At 37.9% G+C, this 13,565-nt stretch overlaps 1 long non-coding RNA gene across 1 annotated transcript; it reads left to right on the forward strand.

The window, feature by feature from the left end:
- Positions 1-1,154: 1,154 nt before the first annotated feature.
- On the forward strand, positions 1,155-11,554 carry LOC125351874. The gene is made up of 3 exons (XR_007211037.1): positions 1,155-1,183; positions 3,940-3,943; positions 11,420-11,554. It is a non-coding gene; the product is annotated as an uncharacterized LOC125351874 (long non-coding RNA).
- Positions 11,555-13,565: the final 2,011 nt, after the last annotated feature.

Genomic DNA, 13,565 nt, shown 5'->3' on the forward strand with positions numbered 1-13,565 from the left:
GTATTTTATATTTTTTGAGGCTATTGCAAAAGGAGTTGCTTTCCTGATTTCAGCCTCACTTTTTGCATTGTTGGCATATAGAAAAGCCATTGATTTTTGAGGATTCATTTTATATCCTGCTACTTTGCCAAAGTTTTGGATCAGCTCAAGTAACTTGGGAGTAGAGTTTATGGGGTTCTTTAGATACAGGATCGTGTCATCTGCAAAGAGAGAGAGCTTTACTTCATCTTTTCCTATTTGGATCCCCTTTATGTCTGCCTTTTGCCTTATTACTCTGGCTAGGAATTCTAGTACTATGTTAAAGAGGAGTAGAGAGATTGGACATCCTTGTCTTTCTCCTGATTTTAAAGGAAATGGCTTTAACTTTTTGCCATTAAGTATAATGGTTGCTGTTGGTTTGTCATAGACAGTCTTTATTATATTCAGGAATGGTCCCTGGAATCCTAGTTTTTCCAAAGCTTTTATCATATATGGGTGCTGGATTTTATCAATCGCTTTTTCCGTGTCGAAAGAAATAATCATGTGATTCTTCACCTTGCTCCTATTGATGTGGTGAGTTACTTTAATTGATTTGCATATATTGAACCAGATTTGCATCCTTGGAATGAATCCAGTTTGATCGTGGTGTATGATTTTTTTGATGACTTGTTGAAGTCGATTGGCCAGAATTTTGTTGAGAAGTTTTGTATCGATGTTCATCAAGGAAATGGGTCTAACGTTCTCTTTTTTTGATGAGTCTCTGGTTTAGGGATAAAGGTTATGCTGGCATCATAGAATGTGTTTGGTAGCAAACTTTCCATTTCAATTTTATTGAAGAGCTTGAGGAATATTGGTGTGAGTTTTGTTTTGAAGGCCTTATAGAATTCCACTATGAATCCATCTGGACCTGGGCTTTTCTTGGATGGGAGATCTCTTATTGCAGTTTCTATTTCATTGTTGGATATGGGTCTGTTTACTTTTAAATATTTTTGATAGGAATTCATCCATTTCTTCCAGATTCTCAAATTTATTAGCATATAGGTTTGCAAAATAGTCCCTTGTTATATTCTGAATCTTGGTTGCTTCTGTGGTGATGTTTCCAGTTTTGTCTCTGATTTTTTTAATTTTTATATATGTCAAAATTAGACATTTTGAGTTAAAATTATCAATTTTATCTCTTCCCATTCCACTTATTTTAAATAAAGTGTCACTGGATATTTTAAACAGTATATATTTGTATTTCTGTCCTGTGGCATGCATGCAGTTGATGCTACATTTGAAATTAATAGACTTCTGCAGAAAAGTAAAACTGGCTTAAATTTTCATGTATATGGAAGACTAAAAAATCTTGAAAAGCAGCGTTTGTGGAGGGATTTGCTTTTTCTGATCAACTTTGGAGATTCCTTAGTGTGGTGAAGTATCAAGAATCACACACCTCTCCCCTCCCCCCCCCCACACACAGCAAGGGAGAGGGTGGGATGCACTTTGTGTGCTCACTGGAACTACTGCGAGCCCAAGTGATGGCTGGGTGGGTGGAGACAAGGTGCTAGAGTAGCAGAGAAAGGGCACCTGTAGGCTCTGATAGGTAAAGAACCATTGGTCTCCCCGCCATGTTGTGGAGTGCCTGAATTCCAGGCAGGTGTGTGATTCAGAGCTTCTCTTGAAGCACCTCCTGGAGGGGAGATGCAAAGATGGTGGGCAGAAATTGAAAATGGATTAATGACTAATATTGGTTCTGGGGATTTCCGATAAGAAGCCTTCAGTGAATGAGGAGAGAGGGGAGTCATTCATAGCTTCTGTAAACCTGCCAGCCTTGCCTTGGAGAAAACTACACAGCAAACCAAAGGACCTTGCTCACAAATCTCTCCACCTGAGGTGTGGGTCACTCATTTAAAATGCTCATTTCTGCAAACATAATCTGCTAATGAAGTAGTAGGTCAAATCATGACCCCAGGGCTGGACATCCCTGGCTGTTGTCTGTAATCCTAGTTACTCAGTAGGCTAAGATCTGAAGATCATGGTCCAAAGCTAACCCCAGGCCAGAAAGTTAATGAGACTGTAACCAGCAAAACAAGTTGGAAGTAGAGGTATGGTTAAAATAGCAGAGTACCAACCTTGAGTGAAAAAAGCCAAGTGAGAGTAAAAAGGAAAGAAAGAAAAAAGGAAGGAAGGAAGGAAGGAAGGAAGGAAGGAAGGAAGGAAGGAAGGAAGGAAGGAAGGAAGGAAGGAAAAGAACACAACCTGTTCCCAAGAGGCTTGTTCTGATCTGTTTTTACTCCCTTACAACTTCCCCTATGCATCATTTCCTTCTCAGATCTTAAGACTTTAATAAATGTGGATTTAAACAATGTCCAAGTTGGGGAGAGCTCAGAAGTCTTGCTTCCTTTCCATCCATACATTAGTTCATCATAGAAAGTTCACCACCGAGTACCCACAAGCCATGCCAGAGGCAGCACAGGTGGGAAGTAGCTCCAGCCACTTCTAGTCCCAGTGGTGCTGCCCCACTGTGAGGCAGTTCTCCTGTCTGATTTGGGTTATATTTACACACAGAATTACAAAGAATCCTGAGGCAGGGGGTAGACAGAATGAGCTCAAGTTGCTTGGAGCACAACAGGAAACTTACTTCCTGAAAGCTTACTCCATATAGCGTTGTAAAAATAAAGTTCTTTTGTCCACTCCGTAAAACTCTGGATTACATTCATTTTTTACTCTTACCAATTTTTTGCTCCTCCCCAATAATTTAAGAGATTACCTTAATTAATATCTATTACAGCACTTAAAAAAAGAAACATTTTTGAAGTGTCTTGTTTCTGTCCTTGAATTTGAGCATTTCTATACCATACATCCTCTTTTAAGTATTTCTTGTAAAGCACTACATACTTATTTCTTGTAAAGCACTATATATAGTACAGCAACCCTGTCTTTCAGTTGTAGCTTTAACTCACAATTACTGAAAAAAATTGGCTTGAATCTCCAATTTACTAGCTATTTGCTCCGTGTTTTATATGCCCCTTTCTGATAGATTAGTCCTTTATTCCATGTCCCCCAGGTCTCCTACTCAGTTCTCTCTTGTAGCCCTCATGAAAGACTGCAGAATGTGCTGGGAAGGCTCTGTTACCGCATCCTGAGCTCTGTTACCATCTTCTCCTTGAAGCAGGACACTGCCAGCTCTATCTCACCAAATCCCGTTTCCCCTGGTTTAGAATAAAGCCAACAGCTTTCCAGTCAGGATGGCTACAGGGCTGGAGAATCAGCAGAGACTTTAGCACATGCTTTTAAATGAATCTTAGGCCTCTCTGTCCCTTGGTGCCTGTCTGTAAGTCCCCACACCAGAGGAAGCTGGCAACCAGCACACAGAGATGCTACTGCTTGGGTGGGTTTCATTCCTTCACATTTTTGTGCAACAATAATTATGGGGACCATTTGCATTAGAATCCAGTAGGTTTTTTCTTTTTATCTCTTCTGAGATACTGAAGAAACTTTGCTAACAAAAATGCATTCCCAACCAGGTGTCAGTGGCTCACACCTACAATCCTAGCTACTCGCAGACTGATGTCTGAAGATCACAGTTCCAAGCCAACCTGGGCAGGAAAGTCTGAGACTCTAATCTCCAATCAATCTTCAGAACACCGGAGTGGAGCTGACTCAAGTGGGAGACCACTAACTAGCCTTGAGCACAAAATCTCAAGGACAGTGTCTATGTCCTGAGGCCTTGGGGGGGGGGGGGGAGGATTGGAACCCCTTCAATTTGACAGAATCCTAGTTGTTTCTATTTCTTTACAACTAATAGTGCAAGATTTTCCAAATTCACCTTTATGTTTACATCCAATTTCATCTTTACGTTTGATCTAAAAAGTCCTTTCCTTATGGAGGCCAACTGTCTTTCAGTAAAGATACTATTGCAAGCCTGAAAGATTTACATTATTACTGAGTTATTTCTAGACCTCTTCAATAAACAAGAATGGTTTAAGATATTTTTTAAATGCCTATATCAAGAGAGATAGGAATAGTGATGGAGAGAAAAATGCTGCATAGCCAATTCAAATAGGTTCACTTATATATTGTTTTAAATTTAGAATAAGTATCTAATTTTAATATAAATCTATGAAATGAGGATATTCTATAGTAAGCATCTGTAGCTCTGACCTATACATTCCCCTTTTTGTTACAAGTAAACATCTTTACTTAACAATGTCATCATCCTACTCTTCTAAGTTCATGGTGACATGTCTTCCATCTTTTTTGCTTAAAAATGCATCCTATGGATTAGTCTATGTCTGAGATATTCCTTGTTCATTCTGAAAGCTTCATGGTATTTCATAAGTTTATTAATTTTCTGGTTTCCATGTGAAGTATTGATAAATTGTCAAGTACTGATGTGCAAAAATCTATTTTTTCTTAAAGAAATCAATAAGAAGTAAAAAAGAAAGAGAGTAAGAGAACAGGGGAAAGAGATCTTATTTTGGAATTATTCTGTCAATCTGTTCTAACCTGAGGATTAGCAGGAGTGAGGAAAGGTGTTCTTTGCCTAACTTGAAAATCACTAAAACCTAGTAGACATGACTTAAAAATACAAGATAATCGACACACATGCTTAAGGCAAGCAACAGTCAGAATATCACTTTATACAGCCACAACACACCTATTGTTTGAAGTGCTTATGTAAATTATACTAATATAGGTGAAGTCCCATGCCATAATAACATAGTTAACAATTAACATCTGTGGCTAATCACACAACTAGAGCATATCCTTTAACAACTGACTCAAACTGGAAACCAATGGTGGAAAAGTCAAAGGAAACTCCCCACACGCTTGGAAATTAAAACGCTTCTTAATAATCCATGTTTCTAAGAGTAACTCTTAAGATAGGTTTTAAAAATAAACTGAAATAAAGGTAAATTAAAATCTATTTTTCTTTTTGACAGTCCTGGGGCTTGGACTCAGGGCCTGGGCACTGGTCCTGGCTTCTTTTTGCTCAAGGCTAACATTCTACCTCTTCCAACATCACTTCCAGCTTTTTCTGTGTATGTGGTGCTGAGGAATCAAACCCAGGGCTTCATGTATGCTAGTCACTCTACTGCTAAACCACATTCCTAGACCCCAAAAAACAAAGGTAAATTAAAATGCACTGTATCAAATTTTGTGGATCACATTTAAACCAATGGGGAACTGGGATATTTATATTTATAAATTCTTTTTTAAAATTTTATTTGTTATTATGAAGGTGATATACAGAGGAGTTACGTAAGTCAGGTAAAGTGTACATTTCTTTTTGGACAATGTCACCCATCATCTTGTTCTCTCCCAGATTTTTATTTGTAAATTCTTGGGAAAGAAAATTGGGGAAAAAATCTGAAAACAAAAACCCAAGCTCCAACTCAAGACTCTGACAGATATTAAGTAAACCCAAAGCAATTAGTAGGAAATAAAGAGCACAGGCCACGAATTCAAGCCCCCATGCCAACACAAACATTAACTTAATATGAAAGACATAATTTATATAGCCCTGAAACAATTCCAGATATCCAATTTGTAATTTTAAAACTCACAGGAAATTTCCATTCATTGACTGTTTCATGGAAGAATTCTGACAACTTTATGAAAACAATACCAACTCTATACAAGTGTATCCAGAAAATAAATAAAAAAGAACAATTTTCCATTTTATCAAGGTATCATTTACCTAGTATTAAGTCTAATGAAGATAATACAAAACAAACTACATGTGCATGACAAAAGTACATGCACAAGTCCTTAGTAAACTATTAAAACACATTTCAATAACAAAAAATATGGGGTTTTTTTTGCCTGCCACTTTTGCTCACTAATTAGTACTCTACCAGCTGTCCCATGCCCCCTACTCCCCAAATTACAATTTGACAAAGTTCATGCCAGGATTTTAAATTAGGCTTGCTAGCACTACTTAATAATCATTTGATCATATCAATCATAGAAAAAATCATTTCAAAAAATTCAACAAATATGACCAAAGGTGTAAAAGCTCTCAGAACACAAAAGAGGGAATCAATAAACTATAGTAATTAAATAATAAAATAAGCTAAACAGTTTATGCTCTATATGATGCCAAAACAAATGCTTGCCCTTTTAGGAAAGAAAAAACATACGATAGAATCGGGGGGGGGGGGGAATAAAAACCAATGTCAAAATTTGGGGATGACATGGTTGCATAAATAGGAAATTGCAGTAACTAGAGAAAACTAGGACAAATGAGTTCAGAAAAGCCATACGATGAGATCCAAGTACCCAGAAAAGAAATAAGTAACAGATGACAACTGACAAATAACAGTTTATTTCTATATCCTTGCAGTCAGGTCTGGGATAGCAAAGAATTTACAGACATTAAAACTCTTAACATTTACAATCACATAACAATCAGAGGAAGTAAATCTAAGAGAAATGTAGAGTATATGCTGAGAAGTCTAAAATAATGACAAAGGAATGAGACTAAATACATGGAGACACAAATCAACACTACAGTGTACAAGATATGACATGGGAGCAATGTCATTCTCCCTGGTTGATGTAAAAGGCAAGGGAATTTTGAACAAGTACAAAGTGGAAGGCCAGTCTATTCCAGTTCAAGACTACAGGCTGAGCGGCCCTTATGTGAAATGCTTGCATTCTTTCAGGGTCTGGAAAACCTGTATACACAAAAATCAATTGTCTTGGGTATGGGTACCAAAGTCTAAGAAGAGATTCCCTTAAGTACATTCATTTACCCTATAAACATCCGAAGTGAATTTTCTACAATAGTTTTAAAGAAATCTGTGTATGACAAAGCTATTAATTTTCAGGGACCAGGAAGGTAGAGGTAGAAAGTTTGCAGTTCAGGGCTAGCATAGGCAAAAATGTTAGACCTTATCTTAAATAACAAACTGGACATAAACTGGAGCATAAGGAATATATCTGTAATCCTAGAGAAGGCTGCTGCCTGAGTCCAGCCTCAGCAAATAAATGCAAGACACTGCCTCAAAATTACAATAATAAGGGCTGGGAACGTTGCTCAAATGGTAAAGTATTTGCCTAACAGGCATCATAATAAAAGTAACAACGTTTTGAATTTAAATTTTGGATCCATTTACACGACAAATTTTGGATTTAGGATGCTCAATCTTTTAATAGTTGAGTATCCAGAGTTGCGTAATACTTCCAATACTATGCCCAGAACAGAACCAAAATACAGCATAATATAGCAAAATAAAAAAAAATACTAAAGAAAAAGAGACTGTCACAAAACATACAAATTGATTTCCACAAACGGAGCAAAGGCATTTTAATATAGAAATAAGACCTTTGAACTAAACTGGATGTAGGAGCAAGTGAATACTGAGGCAGGAAAATTCATCCATATCTAAACATCACACGTCACCAAAATGTCAAGTGAAATCTATTAGCAACTTAAATGTAAAACTGCAAAACTTCCTGAGAAAAAATACATGGAAAACAATCTTTATCTAAAAGGGTGAGGTTCTTTGACACGCTATCAAAGCTGTAATACATAAAAGGAATAATGAAGAAGCATCAACTGATACTTTTTTCTAGGCCAGAAAGTCCATTGTCATATGTACACATACCATTAAAACCAATGATAAATCTGCCAGTGAACACACATGGGAATGTGCAAGTACATACCTAAGCATACATGCATACAAACATGAACACACAAGGACACATTCTAATGACCTCAACCGGAAGTCTGAAGACCCTAAAGGTTTAAGGGTTTAAGGGTATGGAGGTGGAGGTGGCAGTCAGACACTGAACAGTCATTAAGAGAAAACTACAGGTAATGAAGTAATGACCCTAAGTAACTAAGAGTAGGGCATAATTAAAGACATGTCTAACATTATGTATAGGCTGAGTGATTGTTTAAAAAGCGGGGGGGGGGGGGGGACAAGGAGGATTCTATTGTTGACATTAAAGTTCTAGGTGAGGGGCTAGGGATATAGCCTAGTGGCAAGAATGCCTGCCTTGGATACACGAGGCCCTAGGTGCGATTCCCCAGCACCACATATACAGAAAACGGCCAGAAGCGGCGCTGTGGCTCAAGTGGCAGAGTGCTAGCCTTGAGCGGGAAGAAGCCAAGGACAGTGCTCGGGCCCTGAGTCCAAGGCCCAGGACTGGCCAAAAAAAAAAAAAAGTTCTAGGTGAATTTCCTTTGGCGTACCCTACGTGGTTACTATATGATTTTGGTACCATGGATATTGTATATATGCCTAGGGAAGGGAAAGAAAAACAAGGGTGTAAGATATCACAAGAAATGTACTCACGGCCTTATTATGTAACTGTACTCCCTTTGCACAACACCTTCTCAATAAAATTTAATTAATAAAAAGAGAAAATGACAGGTAATGAAGTAATGACTAAGTAAGAGTGGCAGGCATAATTAAATACATGCCTAACATTATGTACAGGCTGAGTGATTGTTTTAAAAGGGGAGGGGGTTATGTTTGAGAATGTGGCAAAGAAGGTATAAAGGTGATCAAGTTTACAAGAACATCCAAAGATAAAGGAGACTCACATTGAAGGTCAGGAACTACAAAACTGACTTTGACTTTGGTTAGAGGAATACGTACAAGTTAATGACGTCTTCAGTAACATGTTTTCATATGGCAGTATACATGAGTCTGCTGGGTGTGTGGAGCTAGAGTAATACTAGAGTGTAGTCAGATACACAGAGCAGAACTAATAAGGCCTTTCCAGATGCCTAGGAAGTCTTTAAGGCTTCCCAGACCCAGGCGCACAGGAAACACTCTTCCTGGCCATTCTTAAAGGGAAGCACTTCCTCAGCAGGTATCCTAGAATCCCCAACGTCCTGCAGCACATTCATTGCAATCTTTCCTACTTCTGTCCAGTTCTCTGATAAAGTGATTTTGCCAACTTTTAGTTTGCTTCTTAAGTATACTATCTAAATACCATAGAATGAGAGTTCTGCTACATTTCTACAGAATCAGCTTCTACACCATGGCTTTCCTAACAAAACCAGGAAAAACGAGACAAGTTTTTTGTTTTGTTTTGTTTTTTGCCAGACCTGGGCCTTAGACTCAGGGCCTGAGCATTGTCCCTAGCTTCTTTTTGCTCAAGGCTAGCACTCTGCCACTTGAGCCACAGAGCCACTTCTGGCCGTTTTCTATATATGTGGTGCTGGGGAATCAAACCCAGGGCTTCATGTATATGAGGCAAGCACTCTTGCCACTAGGCCATATTCCCAGCCCTGAAACAAGCTTTATAAAGCAAAATATTAAATAAATTTGGTTATTAACACCCATGTTCTGAAAGTCCACTTAAGTATCCACAAGGCAGAGAGGGTTGTGCAGGAGCTAGGCATTAAGACCATATGAGAATCCACTTACCTGCTTTTTCTCCCAAAGACATCAATCAGGCCACCAACACTGCCCAACCTAGGTGTACTTTACCTATAGTAGGGAGTATGGCTGATAATCCACAGTAATGCACAACAGCATCATTCAGACATGTTTGCAGAAAGTAGCCAGAAGTAAAATTGGAGAAAAATTTTACAATTTTAAAGATCTATCAGTTGTTCTGTAAAGAAGAAAAATAATGCTCCCCAAACAAATACACCTTCCTGAGCCAAGTGCAATAAAGAGCACACAAGACACAGACCACTGACTTAACAAGTGTATGACTTTATTAAGAGAGAAGGACAAGGCAGGTGATCACCCGTCACGCCATCCAGGAAAACAAAGCACACAGACTTACATTTACAATACTTTGGTTTAAAAATTATTCTTAACATCATGATCAACCTGATATTCGAAGAAGCAAATGTGAAACATAAACCATGAAAACACAAGCTTGCATAGATGAATCCATGTAGACAAGAAAGGCTGGAGCACAGGAGAGCGCCTTTAAATGCTGCCACCTCAGCCTCCCAACACAGGAAAGTAACCAGCACCATGTTCCTCATCTTCCTCGATGAGGTTATGAGCAAGAATCTGTGCTGCAGGAAGGTGAAGTGACATAGACTGATCCACCAACATAGTTCAGATGGGTGTGTGCATGCACACTAGTACCCACCCATCACCTTTAAGGCATCCACATCGTTTCCCTCACAGTATCGCTTAATCTCTAGACAGGCATGTGGTTAGTTAGGAGTGGTGTGCTTTCTGTCCCCAGAAAAGCAACTATATCCCACCAAGATTCTGTTTGACTCCAAGAAACAGCTACTTTCAAGCTGTTTTCTCACTTTGGGGCTTGGCTATAACCTGATGAGCACTTGAGATAACCTTTCTTTTATTTTATAAACATAATCTACATTCTAAATATCAAAAGAGTGCTTACCAAAGAACTGGAACTGTCTGGCCACTGCTTAGTTCTCTCTCGAGATTTTTCCAAATTATAGGACAAATGACAGCATCATCTCGAATTTCCTGAGCAACTTGAATTTTGAGCAAATTCAACATTTTAATTCAGCACCTTCTCAAAATATATTTGCTGGGTTAGATTCTTCTTAGGTTTGAAAACTCTTCATTAGAGAGAATTCTCATGGTAGAACATTGCTTTTTATATGTTACTCTCCACCATACTTTTTATTTATAGCCGTTCGTGTAAAGAATATTGAGTTGCCCATAAGAAGCAAGAGGGAAATTGGTCTTTCAGTTTAAAGGTCTAAAGCCTATCGAATTTCAGAGACTAATTTAATCAAAAGTACAAAAACTCTGATGCTTAAAACTATCTCACTAAACTTAACAGCTAGGAAGCATTTTAGTGGCTATGGTCCAAAATTCAGTATGTCATACCATATTGTCCCATCTGCTTTCTTTTTACTGTCCTAAATCTTTGCTCTCCTGAAGGAAATGTTATTTGCCCCTGCCTTTGATCCTGCCCTCTTCCTATCTTAACCTCAGAAACATAACAGTTACATAACAGTTCCGCCATGACTGGAAATAAAAGTCATCACAGTGCTGGCCCCCTCTGTCATGAAGTTAATCAAAAAGAGAAGAAACAAATTAATTCCAGTTTTGTGAAGATACTTAAAAGAATACTACTTAATCTATGAAGGACATGTTAGTAAGCAGGCAGTGTTCAGACATGTATGCATATGGTAAAGAGAATGGCTTTTAGGGCTGGACATTTCCTGAAGATGAACACAACTATTTACTAGAAACTTTAAAAACCATCCTGGTATCTCCCCCACCATAGCAAAAGTTTTCCTGGGTAATTTTCTCCTAAGAAGTAGAAAAATGGAACAGTTGGGCAGGACATCAGAAATCTTCCATTTCAAGTGAATGCACGCTGTTTGGTTTTATCCCTTTTTTTTGTTAATGGTAAATAATCATTTCAATACACAAAGGCATTGTGGAAATGTTTACAGTGTTTTCAATGTCGTCAATGTCTTCACTGCACAATAGGATCTTTAGAAACATCTACGTAGTCCTTTTTTTTTTTTTTCTTAAAGTCAGAAAACTCAATTGTTCAGAAATGATCCCCTGGTATGAAGGTTCTGACCAGGAGTTCCTCTCTCCTCCTGCCAGTCTTTCTGGTCATGTCTTTGCAATGCAGGGAGCTGGAATGATGTATCTGTCAGCGTCACAAGTCAGCAAAAATAAAGAGGGAGAAGAGACCAGTGCTCCCTGTCACAAGGAAGCTTGAGAATCATCTCTGGATTTTTTTCAATGGCAAGCCAACTGTCATTCACATACAGCAGTATACTGAGCTCAGACAAAGTCAAATTAATTTAAGGCAAAAATGCTCCTCGCCAACATTGCTGGCATGAAATTCAGGGCTCATCAGGAAAGTGAGTCTGTATTACTGATATTTTCCCAGTTACTCTCACCTATTCAAGTTCCCCAAAATTAACTTTCAGCATTCCTCGTGACACCTGTTAAGTGCCAGGAACAGTGGCAGCCTGTGCTCTCCCCTTTAGTAAGTAATCTTACATATATCATCACACAAAGGAGATTGTTCCAGGAATTAGCATGGCCCTGTGCCCTGTTCAGCATTACTGGGGTCATGTGTAGTTTGCTCCTCTCTCTTCATATACACCATCATAGATTAAGAAGAAATAAGATAAGCAGATATAACTTCAAAACTCACAGGCACCAACAGATACTAGAAAAGGGAAGTGTTTTCCAGACTCACTTCTGGACGAGCAGGACATTATGGACATACTACATACTCTTTTGCTGAAAAGATCAGGGTTTGACTTGAGTCATCTTAAAGGCTCTGTTATCAGAATATGGCACAGTATGTATAGCAAAATCTACTTGATCAATGTTGCTTTTCAGTGTTAATGGTCACTACACCAATGCTATCCTCATAAAAGGAGACAAGCCTTTAGTTCAGATTGCATTCTGTTCTCAACAATTCTGTTGATTTATTCAAGGGTCTCATTTTTTTCTTAGGCAATCACCAGAGTCGTCTTTCAATAAAACTGAATAATACACTTTCTGGGTATTTTCCAAAGTTTTCTCTTTTTCTTTTTTAACAAAGGCAACATTCATTAAAAATCAAGGCCCTAAAAAAATGCTAACCACTTATGTGGTAAACTTAATGCACCATATTATAATAGATATTTGCATTTTGGCACAAGACAAATTTAGAGAAGATATGACACTATTAAAAACAACTGTCGGCTAAAAGCAAATATAAAAATACTATTACATTTTTATACTGACATTGTGTATATGAAAAGGATGGAAACTGTCAGCAGTAAATTTATTCATCAGCTGGTTAAGTTTCCAGCTAGAACAAAGACAGACAGAGGATGGTTTGGTTCAGAATTTCCTAGAGTTCAACAAAACACAAGACCTAAGGTCACCATTCCGAAAATGGTTTCCTTCTAGGAACATTTATCAATCTTTCTTTTTAATTTAGATGTTTCTCTATGATCAAAATCACATGGCTCTCATTTAATGTTGCAGGTCATTGTAAAATCACTTGAGAAACCAATTCAGTGATATACATATTCGCTTTTTTAGAGCATGTAGAGGAACCACCCAGTCTCTCAGGAAAATAAACTCAACCTTAAAAATTTACTAGAGATGTTTGCTTTGCTTTTTCATGTCAGACATTGAAGCTGACTTCATTTGATCTCTCTCCTAGGTAATCATTGATAAAAGGCCAGGTGGAAGAGAGGGAATACATGTCAAGTAGCCCTAAAAAGCTAGGTACCTTAACATCCCGTGCGCTCATCAGCAACACAGGTGGTAATAGGGTTTGGCTTCCAGAGAGCAGAAACTTAGTAGCAGAAAGAACTTCTGCCATTGGTAGTAGTATAATATGTAACTCATAACACATTGTGGGCCTAAAAATTAAGTTGCCTGTGTTCCAGCAGCAAGAATAGTAACAAAATAAATGTATCCATATTGATGACAAAGTAAATGTCAAAGTAAAAAAGCAGGAAACACAGTGAAGATAGGCAGTTTATCACAGCACAGCTGTTAGTTGCTTCTGTCATTTCAAAGATAATTATTACATTAATGGAATAAGAAAGAATGAAATATAACTGACAAATTTCTATCTTATGAATTCACAGGTAAATAATTACTGAGACTCTTAAAAAAGTGTTTGTTTTACAAAAAATAAAATAAAGATAAAATATT

Source organism: Perognathus longimembris, chromosome 5 (genome assembly GCF_023159225.1).
Source record: "Perognathus longimembris pacificus isolate PPM17 chromosome 5, ASM2315922v1, whole genome shotgun sequence".
NCBI classification, from domain to species: domain Eukaryota; kingdom Metazoa; phylum Chordata; class Mammalia; order Rodentia; family Heteromyidae; genus Perognathus; species Perognathus longimembris.